Genomic DNA, 20282 nt, shown 5'->3' on the forward strand with positions numbered 1-20282 from the left:
CTACTTTGAAGTACAGGCTCATAGCTTTGGAGCCATTGGCAGTGGCAAAATGCAGCCAGTGGTATCTTAGCGTGACTCACTTGCACCTGTCGCTAGCCTAGCTGTGGGAAGCGCAACCAGTGTTAGTTCAAGTGACAGAATATTCAAGCCCCTAAGAATCTAAATAAACAGTATTAAATATTATTCAATATACAGCCCTTTGTTATTAAGAGGGAGGTTGTATTAAAATCTCAGCTGTCTAGCTGTGATACTTTCAGATTTAGAAACAATTATCTAGAACACCAAAAACCAACATGTATAAGATTAAAGTCAGTTAGGATTCATAGCAGTTTAGCTTGTCTTTTAGTATCATATGGAATTATTACTGAAGTTTACTAAATGGTAGAACAATTTATTTATATTTTTTATAATTAAAAACATTCACCATTTTTCATTTTCGTAACATAGAATTCAGAGAGGATTAATGTTTATTTAATAACTATTTGTTTTGTTGTGTGAATAAATGAGAGAGAGTGAGAGTGTATATGTCTGACATGTGTAAAGATTCAGTATTATCTGATGTTAAACATTACATAATCATGTCATGGGAAAGTGTGAAGCAAGCAGTTGCAATGAAAGTGTAATTTTCCTACCTTGCCGATGATGTATGTCCAGGGGTACTTGCTTATGTCAGAAGGCAGTCAGAATTGCCATTTCCAGAGTAATGATTTTCTAAAGTCATTTCAAGATTAGTTTTCTTTCCATTTGGTTTTGTTAATCTTTTTATTAAGATTTGCATGATGAAGTGATGTAAATGCCTCTATGAATAGCGATTGGCATAGGGCAGTTTTGGCGCGAGAATGATCTCGAACATTTGTTCTGATTGGCTGGTCATTTTGATCAGTCAATCAGAGTTTAGCAGTTCCCGCACACTGACAGATATTTATAATCTGTGGAAGAAGCAGTATTCAGGAGTAGCTATCAGATGTACAGGTCATGTTGGACGTATCCGTCTACGTTATGAGTAGAATGAAGAAGTTACTGCTATTTCACATCCGAATCGTATTGCCTTGAAAGCAGTTGCATTTATGGACAGATTGTGGTAATTTGAGCTTTGTGAAGTCTTTAGTTGGAAAGATAAATGCATATCAACTTTTGGCCTTTGTAGAATTTCACGTGGCATGTTTCATATTCATCTATGGAATAGCTGGCAAGCAGTTTCTTTATAGGAAATCCACTCAAAAAAAGACCGGATGTGAAACTCATACTGTAGATCACGTAATAATTCGGGTCGGTCTTAAGTACATTTCTGGCTGTCTTGCGTGTATACTGGGTTGTATGAACTGTGAGCTGAGGACATTGATGTTGTTGTTGTTGTTGTTGCTGCTGTTGCTGTTGTTGTCATGGTGAAAGCTTCTTCATCTCTCAGTACCTTCTGCAACCTACATCCTTCTGAATCTGTTTAGTGTATTCATCTCTTGATCTCCCTCTATGATTTTTATTCTCTGCCCTGCCCTCCAGTACTAAACTGGTGATCCCTTGATGCCTCAGAATATGTCCTACCAACTGATCCCTTCTTCTAGTCAAGTTGTGTCACAAATTTTTCTCCCCAAATCTATTCAGTACCTCCTCATTATTTATGTGATCTGCCCATCTAATCTTCAGCATTCTTCTGTAGAACCACATTTCGAAAGCTTCTATTCTCTTCTTGTCCAAACTATTTGTCGTCCATGTTTCACTTCCATACATGGCTACACTCCATATAAATACTTTCAAAAATGACTTCCTGACATTTAAATCTATACTCAATGTTAACAAATGTCTCTTCTTCAGAAATGCTTGCCCTGCCGTTGCCAGTCTACATTTTGTATCCTCTCTACTTCGACCATCATCAGTTATTTTGCTCCCCAAATGGCAAAAGTCCTTTACTACTTTAAGTGTCTCATTTCCTTATCTAATTCCCTCAGCATCACCCTATTTAATTGGACTACATTCCATTATCCTCGTTTTGCTTTTGTTGATGTTCATCTTATATTCTCCTTTCAAGACACTGTCCATTCCGTTCAACTGCTCTTGCAAGTCCTTTGCTGTCTCTGACAGAATTACAATGTTATCGGCGAACCTCAAAGTTTTTATTTCTTCTCCATGGATTTTAATTCTACTCTAAATTTTTCTTTTTTTCCTTTAGTGCTAGCTCAATATACAGATTGAAAAACATCAGGGACAGGCTACAACCCTGTCACACTCCCTTCCTAACCACTGCATCCCTTTCATGCCCCTCGACTCTTATAACTGCCATCTGGTTTCTGTACAAATTGTACATAGCCTTTTGCTCCCTGTATTTTACCCCTGCCACCTTCAGAATTTGACAGAGTATTACAGTCAACATTGTCAAAAGCTTTCTCTAAGTCTACAAATGCTAGAAATGTAGGTTTGCCTTTCCTTAATCTATTTTCTAAGATAAGTCGTAGGGTCAGTATTGCCTCACGTGTTCCACCATTTCTACAGAATCAAAACTGATCTTCCCGGAGGTTGACTTCTACAAGTTTTTCCATTCGTCTGTAAAGAATTTGTGTTAGTATTTTGCAGCTGTGACTTATTAAACTGATAGTTCGGTAATTTTCACATCTGTCAATACCTGCTTTCTTTGGTATTGGAATTATTATATTCTTCTTGAAGTCTGAGGGTATTTCGCCTGTCTCATACATCTTGCTCACCAGATGGTATAACGACATCCTCTTTAGTAGTCCCCGCCTGGAGATCCGAATTGGGGACTATTTTACCTCCGGAATATTTTACCCAAGTTGATGCCATCATCATTTAATCATACAGTAACTCTACATGCCCTCGGGAAAAATTATGGCTGTAGTTTCCCCTTGCTTTCAGCCATTCACAGTACCAGCTCATCAAGGCCGTTTTGGTTAGTGTTACAAGGCCAGATCAGTCAATCATCCAGACTGTTGCCCCTGCAACTACTGAAAAGGCTGCTGTCCCTCGTCAGGAACCACACGTTTGTCTGGCCTCTCAACAGATACTCCGTCGTTGTGGTTGCACCTACGGTGCGGCCATCTGTATCGCTGAGGCACGCAAGCCTCCTCTCCTCACCAACGGTGAGGTGCATGGTTCATGGGGGGGGGAGGGGGGGGGGGACATTGATATTAGCCATTTAAATAAATACGGGCCGATGGTAAGTTCTTTATTTTTGAACCTAAAGAAACAAAGAACTTGTTACTGAATTTTGACTTTTTTTCCCTAAAAGAATGAAGCAATAACCCTCCACCCAAAAATCGTTATAAGATATTACAGGATAGCTTGCTACCAGAGTTTAGGCGGACTTTGCAAATGTAAGTATTGACGATGTTTTTCCTCAATGCTACTTTTAACATCGTCTGAACAGTATGCAGAGATCTGAGCTGGTGACCAGACGCTGTACTAAGGTAGGTGGAACTTTTTGTAGTGCACAGTACAACAAAAGACACTGGTCAAACAATTACGCAACAGAACTTATAACCCGCCATGCCACACTTTACAAGAATGGGTTAACTGAAGCCTTTGGCAGTTCTCTTTCCACTTGCAGTCATACTATCAGCTTTCAACATAACCTATGCCTTGGGCTGTACTGCAAATCAGTGTTCCACCTCAACTAAGATCTCACATTCAACTTTGTTGACTTCACCTATTCAAAACCAAATTGTCACCTTTAAACCTAACCTACACCCTGCTCTATGCTATAAGATTACCTGTCACATACTAAAAAATAAAAAGGATGCCCAAAGTTGTCAGTGTTCTGTTCCCGTCCTGTTTGCACCTGAGTCACATCACATAACATTGTTACACTTGCAGTGTTAGTAAATTTGAGTGAACCGAATGAATCCATGTAACTGGGATGACTGCATGGAATTCCAACTGCCATTTTTTGGAGGGTAAATGCTCTGTTTATATGCTTGACTGCTGCACACTCCCTCACATAAGTTGCAAATGTAAATTACAGATACGCTAGTGCAAAACCCCTTTCTCTTTTGGTCAGAATTCAGAAATTTGGACACTGTTCATATTGCATTAACAGATTTTCCTAATTTTTGGCATAAAATATCAATCTGATGTTTCCAAGACATAGACGCTCATCTAACATGAGACTGTGGAAGGGAATTCTGTCACCCAGTTTCAGTGTTGCATCATCATTATTCATTCATTGTTGGGTAATTGAATAACTAAAGAAGAAATTTGATACAAACTCCCTGGCAGATAGAAAATGTGTGTGAAAACAGAGTTGGCCCCCAAAATTTTGACTTTTGCACACAGCACTTCTTCAAAACTGTTCTCTGTCTCTCTAAAACTGATAACTGAACAGGCAATTAAGAAACCTCAGCAAATTTTGAAACCTGGTGGCACCCACAATATAACCCTGATGATGACATATTGAGAATTAAGTTTGATAAACCTTATTGTTTATTTTTTTGCTTTATCAGTCATAGCTTCTACTATAAGGCATTAGAGAGAGAGAAAGAGAGAGAGAGAGAGAGAGAGAGAGAGAGAGAGAAGAAAGCAGATGATAAGTGACTATTCTAGACTATGTGGTGGCACACTATTTAACACATTAAACAAAAATGACCCAACCAGATAAGAAGAGAAATTTGTTAACATCAAGTATAGATTTAAGTGTCAGGAAGTCATTTCTGAAAGTATTTGTATGGAATGAAGCCATGTATGGAAGTGAAACATGGATGACAAATAGTTTGGGCAAGAAGAGAATAGAAGCTTTCGAAATGTGGTTCTACAGAAGAATTCTGAAGATTAAATGGGTAGATCACATAACTAATGAGGAAGTACTGAATAGGATTGGGGAGAAGAGAAGTTTGTGGCACAACTTGACTAGAAGAAGGGATCGGTTTATTAGGACATGTTCTGAGGCATCAAGGAATCAACAATTTGGTATTGGAGGGCAGTGTGGAGGGTAAAAACCGTAGAGGGAGACCAAGAGATGAATACGCCAAACAGATACAGAAGGATGTAGGTTGCAGTAGGTACTGGGAGATGAAGAAGCTTGCACAGGATAGAGTAACACGGAGAGCTGCATCAAACCAGTCTTAGGACTGAAGACCACAACAACAACAACAGATAAAAACATCCCCACATCACACACACACACACACACACACACACACACATGGAGAGAGAGAAAGTAAGTAACTTCAAATGTCACTCCAAACTGATATGGAAACAAATGAACATCAATGGTACACACACATCAGCAACTTAAACACTGTTTTTAATTCAATGAAAAAGTGTAGCTTGTGAGTGGAGTTCCACAGAATGTTTATTGTTTTTGTGTGTGCATTTCCACAACAGATGAGAATGGATATATCAAAACTAACAGCACATCAACACAAAATATAATCATGAAATTACATTTCACAGATAACATGATTAACTTTTAGTAACAAAACTTGCAGTAACATCTAGTTGTTGGAGATGACAAGCTACCAGTACGCAGAGAGGACCTACAGAACTCCAGTATTTCAAAACAGTACTTTCAATCAGCATCAAAGCAACAGCTCACAGACTCGATGTTACTTAGTAGCTTGTTTGAAACATTGCATAGGAAAATGGTTTACATCCTTGTCATGCAGATGCTCCAAGATGAGAAAGTAGAATATTATCTGTGGCATGCCAATTTTTGTGCCTGAGCCTGAGGGCAAGAATATTATCTGTGGCATGCCAATTTTTGTGCCTGAGCCTGAGGGCAGCATCAGTGTTCAATAATGTTGTTATTCCCTATGTCATCTTGTTTATGGATGACACTATTTTTTTGTGGAAGCAGTATTTAATGTCCAAAACTGTCATCAATATACATATGAAAATCCTTATCAAAATAAAAACCCTTATCAAATTCAGGAAAAAAAGGTCACTAGGAAAGGTTTTGACAAATGTCTTGGCAGGAATTGTCAGTGACACCTCAGTGTAACCTTTCTTTCCACCTCCTTGAATAAATGGACAGAATTATTGACAGTTTTGCAAGTGGAATTTCCTATAGTGTTAGAAAATGTTCCTCTTCTGAGGTAACCCATTTTTGTTCATACACAAAATTTAACTTTCACATTATTTTTCTTGGAAACATAACTCAGATGTACCATCACATCACTATTGTTAGAACAATAATAATACATGTTGTACTCAACTTGGGTGCAGGATACAGAAGTCCAACATTTTAGTTGTTATTCAATAAGCTGACACACCTTTTTCTAATAATCTCTGTTTATTTATTTATTTTTCATGGCAAAAGTGGACACACATATCTTCTCAGTTAGCTTGTTCATTCGTTTCAACAAAAAGCAGTGCAATGCCCTGTCACATGCTGTTCATGAATGCTACCTGATCAAATTTTTACAGCATTTACAAGTGTGTTACTAACAACAGAATATAGTTGTTAGTAATCTTAACCACAATAAAAGTTATCAATTTACAAAGACTAATCAACTTCCAGTGGTGTTTTTGTTTGGTCAAATCTTAATCTTAATGCTTGGAAGTACAACATTTGAAGAACTTATAATAAATTACAAAATAGTTGACAAATACTAGCATTGTATTTTAAATTAGTTATTTCATATTTGAATTCAGTCTATAATTATTGTTAACATTTTCACGTGTATTCTTTACTGCACTGTATAACTGAATCACAAATAATATTTTTCTTATTCTTGAAAGTTTTCACCTAAACTATTTACACAATGAGTGTCTTTTATTTACAAGCAACTATTAACAAACAGTAAAATGGTATAAAACTGATATCAGCACAAAAAATTTAAATAATGCAGAAGTCATTTAATTATAGCTTAGCATGGTGAAATGAAGTATTTTTTCTTAGTAAATTAATGTAAGTACGAAAAAATACATATGGTACCGTGTTGTTTACTACATGAGAATTGTGGCCACCAACGCTACCAAACATTTGCAAATACATTACACTCTCCATAGACACCAATGGATGTTGTTGCAACAGGACAGTGTTCCACCATGTACAACTATAGTGGCCTGATGACGTTCAAATCAAGTATTTGAACACAGGTGGGTCAGGTGTGGTGCTCCCTGAGAGTGGCCTCCTAGATTACTTCACTAGACTTCCTTGTGTCGACTTTCATGAAAGACCACATCTACGAGAGAACAGTCAACATTCATGAATAGGTGGTTGCAATAATTTTTTGAGACAGTATGCATCATATCAGACAATTTTGAGAGGCTGCATCAATTGGTGATGTTAACTTTGCACTAGCATTGAAGGCAGCAATTTTGTGGCATATGGATAGATCAAATAAATAGTGAGGATGTACTGAATCAAACAAAGTGGGGGGGGGGGGGGGGGGGGCAATATCTAAAAGAGGAGAAATTAGTCAGTAGGACACATTACAAGATGTGAAGCCATTATGAAGTGCTTCATTGCCCTTGGTGCCTCAGATTGTGGCCTATGAACAGATCCCTTCTCTTAATCAAGTTTTGCTATAAAGTTCTTCTCTCCACAATTTTATTCATTATCTCGTCATTAGTTATCCAATCTTCTGTTTAATCTTCAGCGTTCTTTTGTAGCAACACATTTCAAAAGCTTATTTTCGTTTCTGGATGGTATTGTGTATATCTCACTTCTGTACAAAGCCAAACTCTAGACAAATTCTTTCAGAAAAAAATGTTTGTATCCTCTTTACTTCTACAGTTGTTGGCTGTTATACCGGTACTCCGAAATTGCAGAACTTTTCTACTATTTTCAGTATCTCACTTTACATTGTAGTTCTCCCAGCATCACCTGATTTGGTTCAACTTCATTCTGTTACTCTTCCCCATCTGGACACACTAATCCATACTTATGTTTTATTTCTCAGCTCCTCTTAGCTGCTGTACCAGTTGAGTTGTTGACAGGCACTTGACAAGGACTAAAAACTTTGGTAGCTTTTGAACAAATCCTGTTTTGTGTGAGTACACAAAACACCCAATGAGCACGCCCTTCCCTCTCCCCCCTCCCCTCCCCCCCTCCCCCTCCCTCTCCCTCTCCCTCTCCCCTCCCTTCCTAAACACACACACACACACACACACACACACACACACACACACACAAACCTATGACTACATTGTGCCAGCTCAAGTGAGTGAGGGGAGAAAAGAGGCAGGGAGTGGGAGGGCAGCTTGGGAGGGACGACTGATGGCCCGCAGGGAGGAAGCAGGTGTGTGTGTCGAATTTGGTATGGTGGCACACATTGACACATGACATGTGGTGATGTGGAGGGGGTGACACCCCAGAGGAAGGGGGAGGTTGCAGAGAATAGGATGTTCAAGCAAAATGAGTGAATTTAGGACAGGGCACTTTAAAGTGATTTACATTTTAATATTGTATTTGTCCACCTGTCACAGGCCCTGCAGACCATGTACTGCTTCCACAAACTGCCTCCATTCCTTTCTGTTTTGTGCTCATTTCCTCCAGATGCCTTCTATCCCCAGGGATGCCACATACATCAACAGGCTGTCCATCCAGTATTGCCTCTGTCGTCCTATGGAGTGTCTTTTGTTTGGTTCCCCCTCAAGTGCTTTATTCATCTCTCTTCCTTCTGACATACAGGCTGCATGGATCACCCATTGGATTCTTTTGCTCTTCAGCTTCTGTAGGATTGTTCATTGTTGCATCAAGAGATAGATTTCCTCATTCCTCCTTCTCCATTCTCCTTTATCTAAGATGGGCCCCGAAATCTTTCTCATTACTCTTCTTTCAAATATTAACAGTTTTTCCTTTTGTTGTCTAGTCATACTCCAGGTTTCTGAACTCTACATGGGTGCTGGGCATATCACTATGTTAGATATTCTCATCTTAGTATTCACTGATATTGATTTTGAGCTGAGTGTTCCCCTGAGGGACTACATGCACTTTATTCCCACTGCTGTTCTATCCTTGTTTCCCATTTCTATGCTGTTATTGCTGGTAAACTATGATCCCAAGTATTTGAACTGATGAACTATCTTGAACCTCATGACTTATATCTGAAAAAAATTCTTGCTGCCCCTGTCTGCTTCCTAAATGCATGAACTCTGTTTTGTTTTGAGTCACTTCTAGTCAAGCCTCCTGTATTTAGTTGTCCATTTTATGGTATATTTCTTTCAACTCATGGATTGACTCACTTAGCAGTACTATCATCTGCATATGCAAGAAAAGTGAAATTTCCATCCATCTGCCCTCCAGCCCACTTGTATTGCTGACATTCCCTTATTCCTTGTGTTAAATGACATTGAACAGAACACCTGAGAGAGCCCCCCATGTCTGAGACCTATCTCAAAGCATCTTATACCAACTTCTTAACTGACACCTTGCTGGGACCCATGTGCAGCAGTTTGCCAAATTTAAATTTTATGATTGACATCATCAATTTTTGCACTTTACTGTACTTGCAAATACTTTGCTTAAAATAATAGAAAAAAGATCTCGATGAATTAGAAATTCAGATTAATGAGCGCCGAATGAGTGAAGTTTGCTGTATTTGTTGATGTAAGTGTTTGGAATTTCGATTGATTCCACACCGATAAAATCCCATCATACTGACATAACACATTGCTCTTTTCACACAGAAGTGATCTGGATATAATGTTTTTCCCTACATCAAAGCTATAGAAAAAAGGAATCTCCTTAATAAGAAATGACTCTTTCATAACATAAATAAAAACTGCTTCATTGATGTTTTTCAATTGAGTTAATTATAATGTTACTTAAAAACCATCTTGATTGCAATTTTTTTTATTCATATGACCGGTTTCGGTTCATTCAGAACCATCTTCAGATCTGTAAAAATAATGATACTAATTTACTATTTCACAGAAGCAAATCTTTTTCATCCTATCTAATCAACATCAAATGTACCAGAGTGTACCTGATATTTCAGTTACAGGAGTAACCCGTCCAAATCCAGCAATTTTCACATGCTACATCGCATAAAATTGGTTGGCAGAGTGCACGTCATTTATATTAATTATAACACTATTACTGACAGGTGGCATCTGGTACATTTGTACACCGAAATGGCGGGAAATACGGAAGCAGACCATAGAGGAAAACAAGTTCACGCCATCAGCATAGATATATAAATCGCCCTGTGTGTTTTAGATCGTATAAAAATGATAATTTTACTGTTTTTTTTTATTAATGTTGACAAGTACAGATTTTAACCTTGACATCTACATATTTTAATTAAGTATTTTTAATTAAAAAAAAAAAAAAGATCTACTGAATACAGTATGTGCAAATGGAATGTAACAAATGTACCAGACACCACCTGTCAGTAATAGTGTTATAATTAATATAAATGACGTGCACTCTGCCAACCAATTTTATGTGACGTAGCATGTGAAAATTGCTGGATTTGGACGGGTTACTCCTGTAACTGAAATATCAGGTACGCTCTGGTACATTTGATGTTGATTAGATAGAATGAAAAAGATTTGCTTCCGTGAAATAGTAAATTAGTATCATTATTTTTACAGATCTGAAGATGGTTCTGAATGAACCGAAACCGGTCATTAGAATAAAAAAAAAAATTTCAATCAAGACGGTTTTTAAGTAACATTATAAAATCACTTATTGCTGTTATCCCATAAGACATTATGTCTGTTTTTGCAAAATTGAGTTAATTGAAAAACTGTTTAAAACATTTTATACTACTTCCATTTTTGTGCTAGGCCATAATAATTCATATTATTTATTTAATTGATTATTCCCCTTTAGGTGAGCAATTGAACTTTACTTCATGATTTTATTTTTATAAGTTTTCCCTCTTCCTCTTCCAGAAACTCTTCATCGTTTCAGAATGTTGTTTCTTCTGTTCCACTTTCCACTTTTTACCAGGTTGTTGCATTGTTCTTTGCTTGAACTTGACATTCATGATTTTACTCTGGCAATCATTGCGGTCTTCGAGATTTTCTATTTTCTATGTTGATCTGTTGCATGTCCCTCTGGACCTCCTTTAGCCACTCTGTGCTGAATTCACCCTTTGTTATAGATGTCAAGTAGTTTCTTTGCTGTTCTGGTGTTCTCTATCCTGTAGATGTGCGTGGAGAACTTAATTTGTTTGGCATTTCATGATTTCTTTGGTTATTGTGTTGGTCTTTTGATAGAGTTCGTTCTGCGGTCTCTTCATCCAGATGTGATTTTTGTTGATTGCTCTGTAAATCTTACTAAGAATTTTTCATTCCTGTTTTTCTATTTCCCTAATTTTGGAGTGACCGCTAATTACCATTGTCTCAGCTGCATATGCTGCGTCTGAAAGAATCATAGTTTTGTAATAATGTCTCAGTTTTTCATCTGTCCAAATGCATTTTTTGTTGTAGTAGGCCCATGTTAATTTATATGCCTTTTGCAGCTTGCTGATCCTTCGTTGATTGGCGATTCTGTTTAGTCCTGATGACTGATCTTTAACCCTTTCTGCATCTGCAATTTCAAATGGCATCATTAAGTATTCCTGGCTTTTTTGAGCTTTCCAATGCTTCATGATACTGTTTAGCATTGCTTTGCGTAATTCCAAGTTTGGCCAACAGATTGTAGTTGCATTTTCTTTCATGACTCATCGTTTGCTTGAAGTGCAGAACAGAGAAGTGAGTTTTGCTACTGCATTTGTGAGTGAACAATGATTGTTGTGTTTAGTTTTATTCTACGTATACTGAAATTCTTGGTTATGAAACCAACTTCACCTAGTTCCTCAAGGATAAGGGAAAGAAATACGGTAACTTTACAATACAGTTATGTGTACATTTTTTTGAGTAATTATTGTGTAATTTCTAATGATGCCATTTGGAGTCATTGATGCATTAGCATGTATGAGGTATGCAAAAAATGAATTTTTATCATAAGAGTGAATCATGTTTGTTCTTACATAATATTTTGTTTTCATTCTTGCATCACATTTTCTTTATTGGTTAAGTGTGGAAAACTTGAAGCTCTACGGGATGATGAAATTCTTCTTGTTCTTGTTCTTGTTCTTCTTCTTCTTCTTCTTCTTGTTCTTCTTCCTCTTCTTCATCATCTGCGTGGCAATGAATGGCTATGAAATATCAGATGACGAAATTGTTTCGGATGATGAAAGTGACTATAATCTATCAGTACATGGCATAAGTTTTTGGGGAAAAACCAGGTCAAGATTAAATGACATTTTTGTTATGTAAAAAAGAGCTATTCATATCATGACACACAGCCCACCACAAACTCACTGCAGCCCCTTATTCAGACAACTAAAGATACTGACAATACCATTGATATATAGGGTGAGTCACCTAACGGTACTGCTGGACATATTTCATAAACCACATCAAGTACTGACGAACCGATTCTGCAAACCGAACGTGAGGAGAGGGACAAGTGTAATTGTTTAATACAAACCATACAAAAATGAACAGAAGTATGTTTTTAAACACATATCTAGGTTTTTTTTAAATGGAATCACATTAGTTTTGTTAGCACATCTGAACATATAAACAAATACGTAATCATTGCCATTTGTTGCTTTGTAAAATGTTAATTACATCCAGAGATATTGTAACCTAAAGTTGACACTTGAAACCTCCGACGTTCAGTTGCGTGTTGTAACAAACACAGGAGAAGCTGGTGCAGTTGGTGTGTTAGCTGTTGTTGTCATGAACCCACACATGAGTACACGGGACATTGCAAGAGCCAGTGGACTGAGTCAAAGTAGTGTCATGCGCATACTGCATCGCTGCTTTCACCCGTTGTGTCGCTACATCAGCAATTACATGGTGATGAATTTAATCATCGAGTGCAATTCTGTCAGTGGGCGTTAACAGAGAATGCGTTGCAGTTCTATCTGTTTACCGATTAAGCGGGTTTCACAAACCACGGGGCAGTGAATCTATGGAACGTGCATTACTGGTCTGTGGACAATCCTCGCTGGCTCAGACAGGTAGAGCAACAGCGACCGTGGACTGTAAATGTATGGTGCGGAATCATTGGCGACCACCTCATTGGTCCTCACTTCATTGCAGGGGCACAAACAGCTGCAACATACATCGCGTTTCTACAGAATGATCTGCCAACATTGCTTGAAAATGTCCCACTGGAAACGTGTCGACTTATGTGGTATCAGCATGATGGTGCACCTGCACATTCCGCAATTAACACTAGGCTGACCCTTGACAGGATGTTCGATGGGCGTTTCATAGGACATGGAGGACACATAAATTGGTCAACCCGTTCTCCTGATCTCACACCTCTGGACTTCGTTCTGTGGGGTACGTTAAAGGAGAATGTGTACCGTGATGTACCTACAACCCCAGAGGATATGAAACAACATATTGTGGCAGCCTGCAGCGACATTACACCAGATGTACTGTGGCGTGTACGACATTCATTACGCCAGAGATTGCATTTGTGTGCAGCAAATGATGGCCACCACATTGAACATCTGTTGACCTGACATGTCGGGCCACACTCTATTCCACTCTGTAATTGAAAACGGAAACCACGTGTGTATGTGTACCTCACCCCTCATGGTAATGTACATGTGCGTCAGTGAAAAAGACCAAAAAAAAGGTGTTAAAATGTGGATTTAATGTGCTGTTCCAGTCTCTTCTGTACCTGAGCTCCATCACCGTTCCTTTTGGATCCCTACGTAATTCGGTGCTCTCTGATACACACGATCGAACAGCAGAGGAGTGGTACCCAAGCGTCAACTTTAGGTTACAATATCTCCGGATCTAATTAACATTTTACAATGCAACAAATGGCACTGATTACATATTTGTTTATATGTTCAGATGTGCTAACAAAACTAACGGGTTTCCATTTAAAAAAACGTAGGTTTGTGTTAAAAAACATACTTCCGTGCATTTTTGTATGGTTTCTATTAACCAATTACACTAGCCCCTCTCCTCACATTCGGTCTGTGAAATCGATTCGTCAGTATTTGATGTGGTTTACTAAATATATCCAGCGGTAATGTTAGGTGACTCACCATGTATATTTTTAAATGCCTAGAAATGGTCAGTGAAAATAACTGTGATCTCCAAACCAACTCAAGCTACCATGATCACAATACAAGGCATTGTAAAGACTTACACATTCCCTGTGTAGCAAAAACTAGAAGTCAGAAACATGTTAGCCACTTAGGAATAAAGCTTTTAAATGCTCTTCCATCTCAAATTAAAGAATTGAAAGGCAAAAATAATTTGATGCGTGAAGTAAAAAAGCAATTGATGGAAAAATGCTACTACAGTGTAAATTAATACCTGTCTCAGACTGTGGATTCAAACCTGTACTTATTTTTTAAAAATTCAATCTAATTTAATTATGTTACTTATGAAAAATCTGTCAAATATCCGTAATATGTTTTGTGTATAAGTCGTAGTTCATGATCTATAATTGTTTATCATGAGTACATACTTTTGTTTTTGTGTAATAAGTTCTTGTACACTACTTATGTACTATGTTTGTTTTGCTGTTTGTATATGTTTGTCCATTTATTATGTGTATGTGTTTTTATGTGTAATCAAATGACAAATCCTATATCAAATGTGTGATCTACTGGATGATAAATGAATAAATATTACAGCAACTATTGCCTCTGCAGACAGAACCTGAACTGGACGGTTTAGAAGAAGCTCTTACTGATGATGAAACTCCCCTATCGGTACGGCTTGAAACTTTAGGAGTGGGAAAAGCAAATTGCCTAAACTATACATGGATATGCAAGGATCTGCAGGCTATGGATGTTCAGTGTGCTGTGCAGTTTTTGGATCCACCAAGTGAAAAACCTTCTCACCTCCAATATTTTGAAAGTTTTATTGATGAGACTATAATTGACAATTTAGTTACGCAGACAAATCTATACTCTACTCAAGTGTTAGGGCAAAGTATAAACACAAGTGCCAATGAAATAAGACAGTTCATGGGCATTCATTTACTAAGTGGTATTGTGAGTGTGCCGAGTTACAAGGTGTATTGGGCAAATGAGACAAGGTATACTCAGATAGCTGACATGATGCCACTCCATCTATTTTACAAGTTCAGGAGGTATTTGCATGTGAACGACAATGCAGATATGTTACCCAGGAATGACCCTCATCATGACAAGTTGTTTGAGGTCAGGCCATTTTTAGATCAACTAAAGAACAATTTTCTAAAAACTAAAGTTGAAGAATACAACAGTATTGACGAACTTATTATTCCGCTAAAATCACATACATCTCTGCGCTAGTATATAAAATCAAAGCCACACAAATGGGACATAAAAGTATTTGCTCGAGCTGGTGTAAGTGGCTTCATTTATGATTTTGAAATGTATGTTGGGAATGGAACAAACACTACAAGTAATCCTGAGTTAGGAATGAGTGGAAATGTAGTGATTCGGCTGATTGAGAACTTGCCTAGGCACACCAATTTCACTCTTTATGAACAACTTTTTTACTTTCCTCAGCCTACCAGTAAAGCTTAGAAATGAAGGAATATATGTTGTGGGAACCATGGGGAAAAAAACGAAAAGAAAAAAAAAACACAGATTGGGTGGATGCCATCTGAAAAGTGATGCAGAGATGAAAAAAGAAGGCAGAGGATCCTATGATTACCGTGTAGATGAAAAAAACAAAATTGTAATTTTGAAATGGTATGACAATAAAGCTGTCCACCTGATTTCTACTTATAAAGGCAAGGAACGTGTTGAAAATATGAAACATTAGAGTAAAAAAATAAAATAAAAATACAGATCGTATATAGACATTCCACGTCCCAACATTGTGGAGGAGTATAATATGCACATGGGAGGAGTGGACCTCCATGATATGTTGGTCCAGATACACAGAATAAACATAAAAACCAAGAGGTACTACCTGAGAATTATTTTCCATTTTGTTGTGTAACCTTACATGAGTATGTCCTGTATAGTCGGATCTACTTTGCATCACATGAGTGTAGGGGAGTCGAAGCCAGTAGTGACCCATGACATTATATTAACTTGAGATTTTTATTTTATACGTGTTATTCTTTTCTAAATTTTATTGATTATTTACAGAGTAAAGACTTTAATTATGTACAACATTTAATAGGTAATGAGTTTTAATGAGATAGATAAAAATATGTTTTGACATAACAAATGACCTTGTTGCATTACACATATGTTTTCTCTTTGTAAGAAAAAAAAACTTTTGTGTTGCTCATGTGTGTGATCAAGTAGTCGCCGAGTGCGGATCTGCTGTAACTTTCATGAATGGGCATAGAAATGTTAATTTACAACTCGCAGTTCATTTAAAAATTATTCTAACGAACCACGGCCTGACTTTTCTGCAAATAAATCACACGTGAATTCTCAAATATCAGCACAGAGTTCAAGATATGTGGCTGGAGATCGGGTGATATCATTGCGTGTGTGATTCAGTAACATTAACCGCAATTTACGGACATTAGCTTGATAGTAACTATCAAAGACTTATATGAGCGGCATAGTAATCGTCTTGATGCTTAAAGCAAGCGAGAAGCGATTTACTGTCGGGATGCGACAAATATTAATCATTGGATAGTTAGTCGGCTTGTTGATACATTGCTTAGCAACTCATAAACGGACAGTGATAGAATTACTGAACGAACTTTTAGGTATCAATGCCCAATACAAACACAACAGAAATTAATTACTCTAACAGTGAGTGACTTCTGGATTGGTTGAGTGTTTTTTTATTATTATTTATTTCATTTAATTGGCAATAGTAAACTTCTTTCGAGGTTGAAACTTCATCAATGGGGTCGCGCTCATTCAGTTTAGTAGAATGATAGATAGCACTAGCTACGCTACTATTTATAGTTTTAAAAGAAAAGAGAGCATGTACCTGTTTTTCATGTGAGAAATGTTCGTACTTCAGCCATCAGTAATCTCAAACCAGAGGCACGAGTGACGCTCCCTCACAGCACTACGATATCGTGAACTTCCACACACATGTGCCCCCCTTCTCACTACATTTCTGTATTGAAAACCCTGAGATATAGCCGTGGTATGAAGAAGGAAGAAAGAAGAGGAAAGATCAGCAAAAGAAACAGAGCAAAGAGAAAAGTCGAGGTCACAATAGACATGGCTTGTGAGAATGCTTGGCTGTTTTACAGGCAACATTGTGCTCAGAAAAATGAGAAATATACTGCCAGCAGAAATAGCAAGTGCCTTGCTGAAGTAAGGAATTGGTACACCTGTAAGAAAGAGGGGCCGTCGAGCCACAGACTCTCCAAGTCTATCTGCTCCCAAAAGAAATCCTAAGGCAATTTGCCCAGTCGCTGACATGCGCTTTGGCCAAATAGGACACTGGCCAGAGCATTTAGAATCAAAATCAAGTTGCAGACTTTGTATAAAGACATGTTAAAGAGTTAAATGCTCCAAGTCCAATGTTGCGTTGCGTTTTAACAGACAAAACAACTGTTTCAGAAATTTTCATTGTATATAAATCAGTAAAAAATCAATTTTGTAGCATGGTTTTGTGTTATAAATAAATGAAAGGCTCAAATAAAGATTCTGTTTTATTCCTTAACAAAAACAATAAAGAGTTTTAACACTTACTAATAAAATAAATCAGTAATTAGTTTATGTATTTATACTGACTACTTTACACCTAAGTAATACTTATGGTGAATTTCTGTGAAAATGATGCCATTTGGAATCATTATTTTATTTATTCACCAATAGCTTCAAAAGAACTTTTGCAATGGCTATGTCATATGTGCATAATATACAGTAAATATCCATCACAAAAAAGTTTTCCCCAATTTTTTTCTAAATGTGATGCACAAAGGGTTAAAGTGGCTGACTTGTGTGATTTTACTAAGTTTCATGATTAGTGGGGACTTATTTTCTGGCTGTTTTTCCATATACTGGTTTCTTTCATATGAAATTTGCAATCCAGTCTTTTATGCAGTTTCACGTAGTTTTTCTACTGCGTGTATCGCTTTGCACTGTTGTTTGTAATAATCGCAATACCATCTGCAAAGTCAAGGCATTCTACTTTAGTACAGTCTTTTTCTTTTCTGATACCAATTTGGACACTTTTACATGAGGTTCCCATTCTCTGATCTTTTCTAGAACAATATTGAAAAGAATTGGATAGCCCATTCCCCTGCCATACTCCCATTCTAATTTTAAGGGGTTCTTATATCTCACCCATGAATTTCATTTTGGAAGTTGTTCTTCTAAGTGTCTGTTTTATGATTTTCTGGGTCTTTCAGTTAATTCCAAATTCTTCCATGGTTTGAAAGTTGATTTTGCAGTATGTTAAATAATAAGCTTTCCTGTAATCGGTGAATTTAATTACAAATTTCGGAGTAGGTATTAAAGTCCATGGAGAAGAAATAAAAACGTTGAGGTTCGCCGCAGGTGGGAGTTATCCTTGCAACACATCTACTCCTGTAATTGTCGTAACCTCCGTTACAGGTAACCCACTGGTCCTGCACCCTCCAGCCAATAGCCTCTCTTCCTCCGTCCTGTCACCCCCTCCCAATTCACGTCCCCACGTCTCCTTCACCATGTGCTGTTTCCCTCTGGCTGCTACAAATTTACCTGCCACATCCCCCTCCCACATTCCTGGCTGGCAAACCAGACTCCCTCTGAGGCACTAGCCACCCTCTTTCCCCCTAGTCACTCTCCTTCTCCCTCTACCCACCCCACCAGACACACTATCTCCACTAGAAATAGTCCACTTGCCAAGAAGTAGCAATGTTAGTCATGCAATCACCATGAAGGGACATAGGGGTGTGTGTGTGTGTGTGTGTGTGTGTGTGTGTGTGTGTGTGTGTGTGTGTGTGTGTGTGTGTGTGTGTTTTTTTTACTTTAGCTCATTCAGGATAGCTCTTTAGCTAGTAACTTTTCCTTCTTTTGTGTGTGCCTATCGACAGTTCATTTCTGCAAGAACTTTCCTTTTTTTATGAATCATTTATTATTACTATTATTATTATTATTATTATTATTATTATTGCAACATATGTAGATATGAAAAAAAAAACTTCTAACAGTGTTGACTTGAATGCCCTCTATAATTCTGAAGTTGTAGTTGTTGTGTTCTTGATTCAGAAGACTGATTTGATACGTCTTTACATCCTAGTGTATCCCATGCAAGACACTCCAGCTCTACGAAGCTACTGCAGCTTAAATCTATTTGATCTTGTTTACTGTATTGAGTCCATGGACTGCCTGTATCATTTTTACCCCATAAACAACTTTCCACTACCAAATTGTTGATTTCTTGATCCTTGTGGATGTGTCCTGTCAACTGAGTCCTTCTTTTAGCCAAGCTGTACCACAAATTTCATGCAAGACTACACTCCTTACACTTTCAGGGAATATTTCCTGTCACTTAAATTTATATTGGCTGATAACAAGTTCCTCCTTTTCATAAATGCTTTTCTTCCTATCGCCAGATAGCAGTTCATATCCTGTCTAATTTGACAGTTACGAGGGCTGCTATATATATTTCTGGCCTAATAATGAAAATACGAATATTTATCAACGAAAATGGTTTATTGTTTTTCAAAATATTCTCCATCAAGATTTACACACTTTTGCATGCGCTCAAACCAATTTTCGAAGCACTTGTTCCACTCCGATTGAGACACCTCCAAAACATGGTTTTTGAATGCTGCAAGAGCATCTTCTGGCGATGAAAATCGTTGACCACGCATTTTTTTCTTGATGTGTGGGAATAAAAGAAGTCATTGGGTGCCAAGTCAGGGCTGTACGGCGGATGACCCATCACTTCGACGTTTTGGCCGGTCAAAAAGGCGCTGGTTTGAGCCGATGTGTGACAGCTCGCATTGTCATGGTGCACAATGATTTGTCTTCTCTTGTTCATTTTTCGAATTTCTCCGAAGACTTCAGGCAAACAAAAGGTGGTGTACCACTCAGAATTGACCGTCCTACGTTGCTCAAGCGGAACAGTCGCCACATGACCAGTTTTGCCGAAGAAACAGGCGACCATTTGCTTCGAAGTGCTTCTTCCACGAACAACTTTCGTTGGATTTGGCTCGTCTTGGAAGACTCACACGGTCGATTGCTGTTTTGTTTCGGGCTCATACGCATAGATCCATGATTCGTCACCTGTGACGATCTTATAAATGTCTTTTGAAGCACCGCGATCGTATTTTTTCAGCATTTCTTTACACCAATCCACACGAGCTTTCTTTTGAGCGATTGTCAAATTGTGCGGGATCCAACGAGAACAAACCTTTTATACAGCCAGGTGTTCATGCAATATCGAATGTATGCTGGTGGGAGAAATGCCTAGGCATGCCTCTATCTCACGGTATGTCACAT

The 20282-nt window shown here is 37.8% G+C and overlaps 1 protein-coding gene across 1 annotated transcript in view; it reads left to right on the forward strand.

Moving 5' to 3' along the window:
* The window catches only part of LOC126291703 (zinc finger protein 391-like), a 230347-nt gene that overhangs the window by 77471 nt on the left and 132594 nt on the right, over positions 1-20282 (forward strand). The gene's annotated exons all lie outside the window — the stretch shown is intronic.

This window comes from Schistocerca gregaria, chromosome 9 (assembly GCF_023897955.1).
Source record: "Schistocerca gregaria isolate iqSchGreg1 chromosome 9, iqSchGreg1.2, whole genome shotgun sequence".
Taxonomy (NCBI): domain Eukaryota; kingdom Metazoa; phylum Arthropoda; class Insecta; order Orthoptera; family Acrididae; genus Schistocerca; species Schistocerca gregaria.